Source organism: Rattus norvegicus, chromosome 10, assembly GCF_021556685.1.
Source record: "Rattus norvegicus strain SHRSP/BbbUtx chromosome 10, alternate assembly SHRSP_T2T, whole genome shotgun sequence".
Classification (NCBI taxonomy): Eukaryota; Metazoa; Chordata; class Mammalia; order Rodentia; family Muridae; genus Rattus; species Rattus norvegicus.
Window position 1 is genome coordinate 48,001,638 of NC_141543.1, and position 12,323 is coordinate 48,013,960.

The window sequence follows — 12,323 nt, forward strand, 5'->3', positions numbered from 1 at the left end:
ACCCTCCTTGGAAAAGGGGAAGGAAACTTTTAAGATTTTTTTTTTCCGGAACATGTTTATACGAGTTTCAACTCTCAAAACAGCTTTGGAGCCTTTACTGTCCCATATTTCAGAGGAGGAAGTGGGGTGACAGAGTGCTGAAGGATCGTTGAGCTAGCAAGTGGCAGAAACCAGATATTTAAACAAGAGACTGAGAGCTGGAGAGATGGCTCAGTGGTTAAGGGCACTGACTGCTCTTCCAAGGGTCCTGAGTTCAATTCCCAGCAACCACATGGTGGCTCACAACTATCTGTAATGGGATCTGATGCCCTCTTCTGGTGTGTCTGAAGACAGCTATAGTGTACTTACATATAATGAATAAATCTTTTAAAAAGAAAAAAAGATTTCTTTCTTTTTTTTCTTTTTTTTTTTTTTTCCGTAGCTGGGGACCGAACCCAGGGCCTTGTGCTTGCTAGGCAAGCGCTCTACCACTGAGCTAAATCCCCAACCGAAAAAAGATTTCTTAAAAAAAAAATAAACAAGAGACTGGACGGGATCTCAACGAGTAGGGACTCATCCAGCATGCATGAGGCCTTGGGTTTAATCCCAGAACCACATAAACTGGCCCTAAAGCCGTGGTGGTTCCCATCTGCAGTGCCAGCATTTGGTAATAGAAGAAGGAGGAGACAATAATGTCTTTCATTCACTGTAAGGTGGCTTTGAGGCCATCCTGGGTCATAAGAGGCCTCATCTTAAAAAATAGTCAAGGACTTCAAGCTTTCTTGTTGTTTTATTTTTGTTTTGTTTTTCAAAATAGCTTTCCGTTCAAGTACAACTTAGCCCTAAAAAAAATAGCTTAGCAAGGCTGGGGTTTCCATGTTTCCATGAACTCCTGAGTCCTGCTTGGCCTTAGGTCTCCCCTCCTATGTCTGCTCAGCCATGGGAGGATAGCTCAAACATCCAGAGGCTCCTCGGTGAAGGGAACTGCCACCCATCACTCCTGCCCAATAGTTTGAATGCTGTCCATGAAGACAACACACACACACACACACACACACACACACGCACACGCACACGCACACGCACACACGCACACACCCCACAAGCCTGCATCATTTTTCTTCCACTAGGTGTACTCTCCACATTTAGTGACATTCTTCGCAGCACCTCTCCTCCCCAGGAGGTTCTCATCTTCCTGCAGCCCTGCCCTGGGACAGCTGTGGTATGTCCCTGCCCCAGGAAAACCGTGGCCCTCAAACCACTTTCCTGCCCAGCAGGGTGGGATGTCAGGCTGATGAGTCAGTTCATGCCCCAGATAGCATCTGCACACCTCCAGCCAGGGGCGCGGGTGAGGCCTACATTGGAGGGAAGGGTTTGGGAGCTGCAGAGCCTTCCCTAGGGTTGAGAGAGGGGGAGACAGGAGAATGTCAATAAGACAGCCCCCGCCCCCCTGACCCCCCCCCCCCCCCGCCAACTCCCCGAAAGCCACATTTTGAGATAGGAGTGCCTGGGTGTAACTGCTACAAACACTAGTTTTCAGGTTCAGGGTAGAGAGGTATGATGAGCAGAGCCAAGCGTTAAGGGGAAGGAACGGCCTGCCCACAGCAGAATATCCATGGTTTCTGAAACTAGGAACCTGAGGGTGTCATGAGATCACTCTGGGGGCACAGAGAATGGGCAGGGTCTTAGACTGGAAGCCATGCACCTCTGTGGTCGACTCTGCACCCTGGTCCCACACTCCTGTGCTGTGGGGCCAGGCTCCTCCCCTCCCTTGCCCTCGGGTTTTCCCTTTGCCCCTGACGGCATAGTTCAGCTCAGACAATTCTGTCCAGAAACCCAACTCTGTTTCTCGCTAGGTGTTCAGGTCTTTCTTTTCTCCTCTAGAGATGAGAAAGTGTGCCTGTCACAGGCCTGGTGCTCAATAAACACCAGTTGCAGTGGCCCCCCCAAGGGAGCCATTTGAGGTTCTACAAGTGGGGCTGACACAGTGGGGTACGAAGGTAGGCTGCCGTTTGGTGGGAATGCCGGACTCTGAACACTTCTGGTCCTGATGCCCTTTCCCCTCAGCTGTTCCCAGGCAGGAAGCCTCTGCTCCACCAGTTCAGGTCTGTACATGTTCCAAGCTGGATTGACAGCCACTGACCTCTCCCCTCCTCTACAGGACAGCCTCTTTCTGAAACAGGTTTGGTAGCCACTGCGTCCTGTTGCTTTCAGGATTTTTTTTTTTTTTAGTGTGTATTAATTATACATTATAAAGAGCTTCATTGTGATGTTTTCATACCTGCATGTGACATATTTTGAGTCCTCAGACTCAGAAAGCATTTTCTTCTGGCTTCTATGGACATACATGCACACTAATACACAGGGGGCAGAAGGGGGTTGGTTGGGGATTTAGCTCAGTGGTAGAGCGCTTGCCTAGCAAACGCAAGGCCCTGGGTTCGGTCCCCAGCTCCGGAAAAAAAAAGAAAAAGAAAAAAAAAGGGGGTGGGGTGGGGAGATCGTTCAGTGGGTAAAGTATTTGCTGAGCGACCATGAAGCCCTGAGTTGGAATACTCAGAACCCATGCAGGAAGTCAAGCACAGCTGCGTGTACCTGTAATTCTCTAACTGAGAGACAGAGCTGGAAGACCCAGGAGGCATGCTGGCTACATTTAAGCTGAATCACTGGGCTCCAGGCTCAGTGAAAAACCCTGTCTCACGGAAAAAAAAGAAAAGGGAGAACCATGGTGACTCATGACTTTAGTCCTAGCACTCAGAAAGCAGAGCTCTGTGAATTTGAGGACAGCCTAGTGTACAGAGTGAGTTCCAGGACAGCCAGGCTACACAGAAAAACTTGTCACACAGTCACACACACACACATACACACACACACACACAAAATCCCTAAATTATTATTATTATTATTATTAATTCAATTAAATAAGATAAATAAATAAATAGAAGTTGCTAGAGGAAGACACCGTTAAACTCTGTGCACACATGTACTGGTGAACATGTACACATTCATACACCACACACAGACATATACACCCACATGCACACACAACACACACACACACACACACACACACACACACACACACACACACACACACACACAAACCCCTGAATGGCCTGAAAATATAGGTCAGCCAATTGCCTAACTCACATGAATCCCTGAGTTCTACCCACAACAAACAACTCATATGCTGGGTGTGGTGATACACGACTATAACCCCAGCAAAGAATCAGAAGTTCAAGGCTGCCCTCAGCAACAAAGAAAAGTCAAAGTTAGGCTGGGATCTAAAAGACCTACTCTCAACATTTAAAAAAAAAAGGAAAAAGAAGAGAAAAGAGGGGGTGGGTTGATGGACTTCCATTCCCAGCACGCAAACCAAAAAGCTCAAAACTTCCTGTAACTCCAGATCCACGGCATCCAACCCCCTCTCCTGGATTTCCTGGCCCTCTGTGTGCATACCTACACACAAACACAGACATGCACACATAACTAAAAAGATGCCAGGAGTACTGGGTTCGGTCCCCAGCTCCGAAAAAAAAAAAAAGATGCCAGGAGTAGTAGCAGACACCTTTAATCCCGGCACTGGAAAGACAGAAGCACACAGCTCTCTCAGTTCCAGGCCAGCCAGGGTTACATAGTGGAACCTAATCTGAAATAAATAAAATATAAAATAAAAAATAAAATAAAAATTATTTTTGTTGTTTGCTTGGGGTTTTTTTTTTTGTTTGTGTGAATTTTTTTGGTTTTTTGTTTGTTTGTTTGTTTGTTTGTTTGTTTTCCAGGTTTAAAATTTAATGCTTGTTCAGGCCTGGGTCCCTCATTCCTGCCGCTGTCGGGTCCACTGCTCTGGGGTCAGAGTTTTCTGCTCAAAGGCATGGATGTGCGGGAGCTCTTCTGCTAAGCACTCGTTCACCAGCCCGTGTCTCTGGAGCAGTGGCTTTCCCTCGAACTTAGCCAACACCACCAGGATTCGGAAGCTGGTCGAATAGAATAACGGTTCAGAGTCCTGTCCTCCACCTCCACGTGCTCTGCCTCCAGGTCCTGCCACAGCGGAGGTAGTCAGCGCTGAGTTCCATGACCACAGCCGGGCAGGGCCACAGCCCAGCGTGCACAGAACCGATTGTTTTTGAGACAGGTTTTTCTCTGTGTAACAGCCTTGGCTATCCTGGAACTCGCTGTGAGGAGCATCAGACTCTGGTTTTAAACTCAGAGATCTACCTACCTCTGTCTCCTCCCAAGTGTTGGGGGAAGAAAAGAAGAGAAAGAAAGAAAATACGTAAAATTGGACTTGGTAGATGAACTGTGTGCTTTCTTAAACCTACAAAGAACTGAGTGTCCATAGATCAGTAAGGAGATCTGGGAGGAGCCCATTGTCCAATAAGCTTGTCCCAGATGGGGAAATTGAGGCTCAGAACAGGGAAACGAGTTGCCAGGCTGTGCAAGTAGGCCAAGGCGAAAGCTGGCTTCTTCAGTGCTCGGAATCTTAACTTGAAGCAACACCCCTCCCATCACTCAGTGGCTGGGTGTGGCTAAAGAAATGCCCACAACCAAAGAGACTCCAGTCTCTGGATGTCAAGAATCCTCCCCCACAAACCTTACACCTCGTCTGTGTGCACAGATGCACGTGTGGACACTTAGGCACTCAGAGCTTTTCTCAGCCCACCCCAGCCGGGGTTCACCCATGGAGGCCTGATGCTGGGCCTGCCTGTCAAATGAGATAACCTCTCCCAAGGGCAAATAAACATCCAGTGGATGTTGGGTCAGAAGAATGCAGCACTGGATTCCTTCGCTCCTGAGCCTTGGATATCTGCCAGACCATGTCAAAGTTGCAGAGGCCCCAGGCCCTGAGAGTCCCATCGGGCACACCCCTTGTTTTCTTACTGAAGGGACATCTCTGGCCTTGACAAAATGACTTCTCCAGCAGTGGTCCTTTCATGGGCTCTGGTGACGTGTCTCCCGAGCCCACAGCATTCTTCTGTGGCGCACGATGTGCAGCAGGAGTGGCCAGCTGGCCCCTATGGCAGCAAGAATGCCGTAATGTTCCACATGGAGAGAAGTGGTTCTGATTTAACAGGAAGACACAGGAGATATTTGGTTTGTCCTGCTTTGAGTGGAGCCAAATCTCAGAAAAACAGCACACAGCATAAGATTAAGTCTAAAATAAAACGCTTTCCACCTCGTGGTGGTGACACACGCCTTTAATCCCAGCACTCAGAAGGCAGAGGCAGGCAGAACTCCATGAGTTCTAGGCAGGCCTGGGCTACAGAGTGAGTTCCAGGACAGTCAGGGCTACACAGTAAAACTCTGTCTTGGGGAAAAAAACACAAAAACAAACAAAAAGACAAAAAACAAAACCAAGCAACACTTTGTCTCTAGTGTTAGACATGGCATCCAGCACCGTGTACGGTTAGAACGGCTGTAGCCTGAGACACAGCTATGCCAGCTGCCAAGTTTGTTCTTGGTTTGTGTTTGATTTTTTTTTTTTTTTTGGTTCTTTTTTTCGGAGCTGGGGACCGAACCCAGGGCCTAGCGCTTCCTAGGCAAGCGCTCTACCACTGAGCTAAATCCCCAACCCCTGTGTTTGATTTTTTAAGGTTTTAAGGGTTTGGGGGTTTGTTTGTTTTTTGTTTTTTGGGTTTTTTTTTTTTAAGACTTTATTGTGTAACTCTGGGCTAGCCTGGAACTCACTATGTAGACCAGGCTGGCTTTGAACTTATGGAGATCCACTTGCCTCTCTCTCCTAAGTGCTGGGATTAAAGGCATGTGCCACCACCACCCAGCCTTTTTGAAATTTATAATTATTGATGTATGTATCAATATCTACATGTTAGTGCCAGTGCCCAAGGAGTCCAAATAAGGATGTCAGATCCCCTGGAGCTTCTTGGCATGGGAGCTGGGAACTGAACTCAGGTCCTCAGAAAAAACAGAAAGTACTCTTAGTGGCTAAGCCATCACTAAGGCCCCACATTTGGTTTTTTGAGACAGGCTCTTACGTAATCCGTGCTGGCCTGGAACTCCTGCGTCCCCTGTCTCCATTTCTCAAGGCCTGAGATTGCATGTGTACACCACCATGCCCTTCTGGTTTGGGTATTTTGGATTGTTTTATTTTTTTGTTGGGACAGGTTGTTGGTTTTGGGTGGTTTTGTTCGTTTCTTTGTTTTTGCTTTTTACGTTTTACATACTTATTTGTTTATTTGTGCGTGTTATATGATGTGCGTGTGTGAAAGTGGCCATGTACATTCTCTGGCATGTCTCAAAGGACTTCTAGGAGGCGATTCTCTCCTTCCACAGAGAGTTCTGGGGATCAAACTCAAGTTATCAAGCCTATACCACAGCACTCTTACCCACTGAGGTATCTCTCTGGCCTTAATTTTTAGTGTTTGTTTGTTTGGAGACAGGGTCTTAGTCTATAGCCCAGGCTAGCCTTTTTGAGATAGTGTCTTAATCCATATATAGCCCAGGCTAGCCCTGAACATGCTACTTCTGCCACTTCAGCCTTCCAACTGCTGGATGACAGGTATGAGTCATCATAGCTGGTTTGTTGGTTGGTTGGTTTTATCTTTAATTTTAAATACTTGGTCACAAAAGATAAAAGGGGCTGAGGAGATGGCTCAGCAGTTAAGAGTCCTTACTGCTCCTGCAGAGAACCACCAAGCTTGCAGGGTGACTTACAGCCACTTGGAGCTCCAGTTCCAGGGTTCTAATGCCCTCTTCTGGCATCTCAGGGGTATCCAAACACCTATGAGCATGCCCATAGATACACATGTGTGCACATAAATAAAAATAAAATAACCTTTAAAAAAGGAAGCAGCGGGCAAGAGACCGCTAGAACTATGCTCACACCTAAAGCTAAGGGCAAGTGGCCGTGATACCCAGGACTTCTGCCTGCAGCCGTGGGTTGCTGCACACAGTCTCAGCCCTGAGGAGGTGGAAGAGAAGCATCCAACCAGCATTCGACTCGAAGTGCTTCAAGATGCTGCCAGTGTCTGGAGAGGGAAAGGTGAACCCCACCCGCCATCTTTGCTCAATTCTCCCCACCACTTGTCACTTTCATTTAATCTTAGGACAAGTACCAGGATCACTTCTGAATGTGGATGCTGTGGCCTGGAATCCATTTCTGGAAACAGAGACTGTGTCATTGAATTACATGATACCCTTGCATGGCCAGCGAGCACGCGTGCCTGTGTGCTCACACATCCACTCAGCCCGAAGGCAGGTCCCTCTCAGCAGGATCTGGTTACACTGGCTTCACATCAGAATTACACGTGCAAATCAAACCCCACCGCAATCCCAGAGAGAAAAGAGGCCCCTCCACACTGACAGCAAAACAGAAAAGAACTCAAGCTCCCTGGGACAGGGCTCTCACAGAACCTCCTTACTTACAGTGTGGCTTGGAGAGTCAGAGTTGAGTGCCTGTTGCTGGGCCCAGAACACAGGCCATACTTTGTAAATGTGTGATTAAATACATCATGGCAGGAAAAGGAATACCAGGGGTGGCCTGGTTTAGAAAAGTGGTCCCCAGAGCCGTATGTTGTTAAAAACATAGTCCCGGGAGGCACTATTGGGAGGTGATGGGACCTTTCTGTGGATCCTTCAGGGGGATCTTTATCTGGGTTATGCAACCTTGAAAGTAACTATAGGACCCCAGCCCTCTTCACACTCTCTAGGTTTCTTGGCAATAAGGTGAGAGGTTTCGCCCCACCCTAAGCTCCCACACTTTCCGAACCCTCCAGGGACTCCTAGAAATGAGAGCTGGAAGAAATGAAGAGAAATGAGTCCTCTCTTACCAGTCACAAATGGATGAACGCAGTGTATGGCCGTGCTGAGAATCTTAGCATTAGAGTCTAAGCCACAAAGAGTCCTTAACTAGAAGAGTTTGTCTTCCCAGCTGGTCCTGCCTCTCCCTGAACCAACATCCTGAAGTCTTCCAACACAGTGAGGAGTGAGGGGGCCCATCCTGGGCTTGGCGCACAGCCCGTCTTTCTCACATGTGGTCCCACGGTGAGCTTTATCCATTCCTCAGGACTACACTTGGGGCAGCTGTTAAATTCTGTGAAAACAGCTTCTTCCTACCCAATGTCATCAACTCCAAGCCTGCCTCGGACCAAGAAGGAAACCATAGAAAAGGGAAGAAAACTCGCAGGAAGTGGCGATGTCTGTATTTTCATCTGGTAAACTTAGCCCAAGTCGTTCCTGGTTTTTCAGTCTTGTAGCTGGAGGGAGGGGTGCCATATGCCCCAAAGCGCATGCAAAGTCCTTTGTTAGTTCGTTTGTTGTTTGTTTTTAGAGGAAGGGCACACTGGAGCGATGACTCAGCGGGTAAGAACACTCACTGTGCTTGCCGAAAAACCCAAACCCTTGTTTCTCAGCCTGCGTCAGGCAGTTCACAACTGCTTGTAACTCCAGCTCCCTCTTCTGGCCTCTCCAGGCACTGCATTTATGTGCACATATCCCTGACACAGACACGTATCATACACCCATACACATAATTAAAAACTAAATTCATATCAGGGCTAGTGAGATGGCTCAGAGGTTGAGAGAAGTTGGTGCTTTCAGATAGGACTCCAGCTTAGTTCCGAGCATGCATGTCACGAGGTTCAGCATTATCTGTAACTCCGAGGAGTCTGGCTTCCTCGGGCTCCTGTATTCACAGGCTCATACCCACTTGCAGACAAACTTTTAAAATAAAACCTAGGCCAGGCATGTTGGCAAACCCCTTAAATCCTAGCACTTTGGAGGCAGAGACAGCTGTATTTCTGTACCAGGCCAACCTGGTCTAGAGAATTTAAGAACACCCAGAGCTACATATTAGAGGGACCCTGTCACTCACACACACACACACACACACACACACACACACACACACACACACACACACAATCTATTAAAGTTATTTTAAGCATCATTGCATGTAAATGTGTACTGTGTTACACAGGGGCACTTCATACACTTATTATATATTGTATGTTGAGAACAGTCTGCCTTCACGATGTTGGTCCCATCTTCTTTCTCTTACCTGGTTCTACCAAGAAAGTGTTCATGTGAGGAAAATTCCCATCTCCCAGAAAAAAAGGTCAAGATCATCGCAAGCTTTGGGGACAGCAGAACTGTCCCGTGAGAAGGTCCTCGCTGGGGCTCAGTTTCCCTATTTGCACAATGAACCAGCTGATTCTCAAGCCCCTCCCCCCAGAGCGAGGCTCCCTTCCCAGGATTTCACACTCATCTCCCCCCTCTATGCTGCCACCACCATCAAAGACCTTGATTCCCCCTCGCTGGTCCGTTTCCACTGAAGACAGGAATCTGTCTGTCTCTCTAGTGCCCAGCACAGTGACAATAAGAATGAGGAATGCACAAAGGAAGTAGGAGTGTAGAGGACCAGTGTAAACAGACCCTTCTCTGTCCTCTCCCTTAGCCTCCTATTAGCCAAGGCTGTACCTCAGGTGCCAGGCTCCTACTCCTCTTCCTACATCACCACACCTACCTGTCCTCTTCACGATGCTTTCAAGGCCAAGGACTCAACTCAGCAAGGACCAGCAGGATGGGCTATTTCAGACAGCCCAAGCCCCTAGTCCATTCTGTGCCCACTATCCACTAGACTCTTCCAAATGGGCTGCCGGACAGGCTCTGTAGGAGAAAGAGCAAAATGCACGGTGCCCTGTGTGTGTCACGGGCCCACGCGCTTTTAGAAAGGGAATAGAGCATCAAATGCTACAGCTTTTGTTTGTTTGTTTGTTTGTTTTGTTTTGTTTTGTTTGTTTTTCAAGACAGGGTTTCTCTGTGTAGCCCTGGCTGTCCTGGAACTCCCTCTGTAGACCAGGCTGACCTTGAACTCAGAGATCTGCCTGCCTCTGCCTCCTGAGATGAGAAAACACATGTGCCACCATCACCCAGCTAATATTATAGCTTTTAGAGCCTGGCCCTGCTCCCTTTCAGTCTCTGCTGACAGTGGATACCATGTGACCAGACGCCTCCCCCTTCCGCTGCCAGGCCTTCCCACTATGATAGCCCTTGTGTCACAAATAGAAAACTGAGCTCCTTTAAGCCAAACTCCGTCCTCCCTGAAGCTGCTTCTGGTGAGTTACTCTGCCACAGTAACTGCATATGACAGTCACTGTGGCTTTGTAGTATTTTGAAATTAAAAAATTTGAGGGGGCTGGGGATTTAGCTCAGTGGTAGAGCGCTTACCTAGGAAGCGCAAGGCCCTGGGTTCGGTCCCCAGCTCCAAAAAAAAGAACCAAAAAAAAAAAAAAAAAAAGAAAAGAAATTTGAGATCTCAGGCTGTCGAGATGGCTCAGTGGTTAAGAGCACCGACTGCTCTTCCAGAGGTCCTGAGTTCAATCCCCAGCAACCACATGGTGGCTCACAACCATCTGTAATGGGATCTGGTGCCCTCTTCTGGTGTATCTGAAGACAGCTACGTGTACTCACATACATAAAATAAATAAATAATTCTAAAAAGAAAGAAAGAAAGAAATTTGAGATCTCTAATTTTGTTCCTTTTCAAGTCTGTGTTGACTCTTGAAATCCTATAGATGTCAGGGATACAGCCCTCTTAGCAGAATGTTTGTCTAGAATGTTGGCCCATACCTCTAACTTTACCTCAGAATTCCAAAGAGGCAAGGGGATCAAGGTCATCCTTGGCTGCATAGGGAGTTTGATCCCACTAAGCTACATGAAAAACTTCTCAAAATCATCATCGTCATCGTCATCATCATCGTCATCATCATCATCATCATCATCATCATCATCATCATCATCATCATCACCACAACAAACCAACAGGATTGATGGCTGCCACCAAGCCCTATTGACCTATGAGTTGGATCCCCAGGACCTATGTGGTAAGAGAAGACTGAGTCCTGCAGATTGTCCTCTAACTTTCACACATGCACTCTATAGGACACTGTTATGGTTTGTATATGCTCAGCATAGGGAGTGGCACTATTAGAAGGTGTGGTCCTGTAGGAGTAGGTATGTCACTATAGGTGTGGGCTATAAGACACTCATCCTAGCTGCCTGGAAGACAGTATTCTGCTAGCAGCTTTCAGATGAAGATGTGGAACTCTCAGCTCCTCCTGCACCATGCCTGCCTGGATACTGCCATGTTCCCACCTTAATAATAATGGACTGAACCTCTGAACCTGCAAGGCAGCCCCAAATATATGTTGTCCTTTTTAAGACTTGCCTTGGTCATGGTGTCTGCTCACAGCAGTAAAATCCTAAACAGAGAGAGAGAGAGAGAGAGAGAGAGAGAGAGAGAGAGAGAGAGAGGGAGGGAGGAGATAAGGAGAATAAAATAATAATAAAATTTAGTATAAATTTTAGGGTGGCCTTTTCTATGTAAAGAAATGCTTGGGCTGGAGAGATGGCTCAGTGGTTAAGAGCACCCAACTGCTCTCCCAGAGGTCATGAGTTCAATTCCCAGCAACCACATGGTGGCTCACAACCATCTGTAATGGGATCTGATGCCCTCTTCTGGTGTGTCTGAAGACAGCTAATGTACTCATATAATAAATAAATAAATCTTAAAAAAAAAAAAAAGAAATGCTTTCGGATGGTGAATAATTTTTTGTTCCTATTTCTGTGAGAAAGGGTTTATTCGGGTTATGACTCCAGGCTATAATCCATCTTTGAGGGGAGTCAGGCAGGAGCTTGAAGCAGCTAGAGTCACATCACAGTCAAGAGCAGACAGATCAGTGCTGCACGCCGACCAGTCAGCTTCACTCGTAGAAGAATGTAGCATTGCCATTGTAGCTCTAAACAGAGGCGCTGAGGTTTGGAGACGCACACAGTAAGTCAGACTTAGATCTAGAATCTGAACCTAGGACACTCCAGGGCAAGTCCCTTCTAAAGAACAGCTGGGCCTGGCTTTGGCTTCCCTCCGTGCTGACTGCAAGCCAACAGCTCAAGGAGTATCTAACTCCAGGAGTCCTGGAGCCAGTAGGGTAAAGAACCTAGGGCAGCTGGAGGAAGAGAGGAACATAGACAGCAGTCAGGGAGAGGGTCACGGCATGCCCGTGTCCTCAGGTGAAAGGCCCTAAATCCAGCTGGGCTCTGCCCATCCTGTTTACCCATTAGTGGACTCCATGTCTGCACCTAAATCACTTGGGTGACTTTGCAGAGAAGCCCCACAAAGACCAGAGGCCCAAGGGAGAGGCAGGTGACCTATGCCTGAGCCCAGTCAGCTCATGGCTATGTCTAGCTCTGCCCCCACAGGGGTGAATCACTCTACGCTCACATCTGACCCTGGTGCCCTTTCTGCAGGCTTGTAGCATAGTTTAAACACTTTGCAGAAGCTGGGGCACTTTAAGGGACAGCCACCATCAGTCTAAAGTGAAAACAGAAAA

At 47.6% G+C, this 12,323-nt stretch overlaps 1 pseudogene; it reads right to left on the reverse strand.

The window, feature by feature from the left end:
* Positions 1-3,713: 3,713 nt before the first annotated feature.
* Positions 3,714-4,135, reverse strand: LOC148002882 (bolA-like protein 2 pseudogene; annotated as a pseudogene).
* Positions 4,136-12,323: the final 8,188 nt, after the last annotated feature.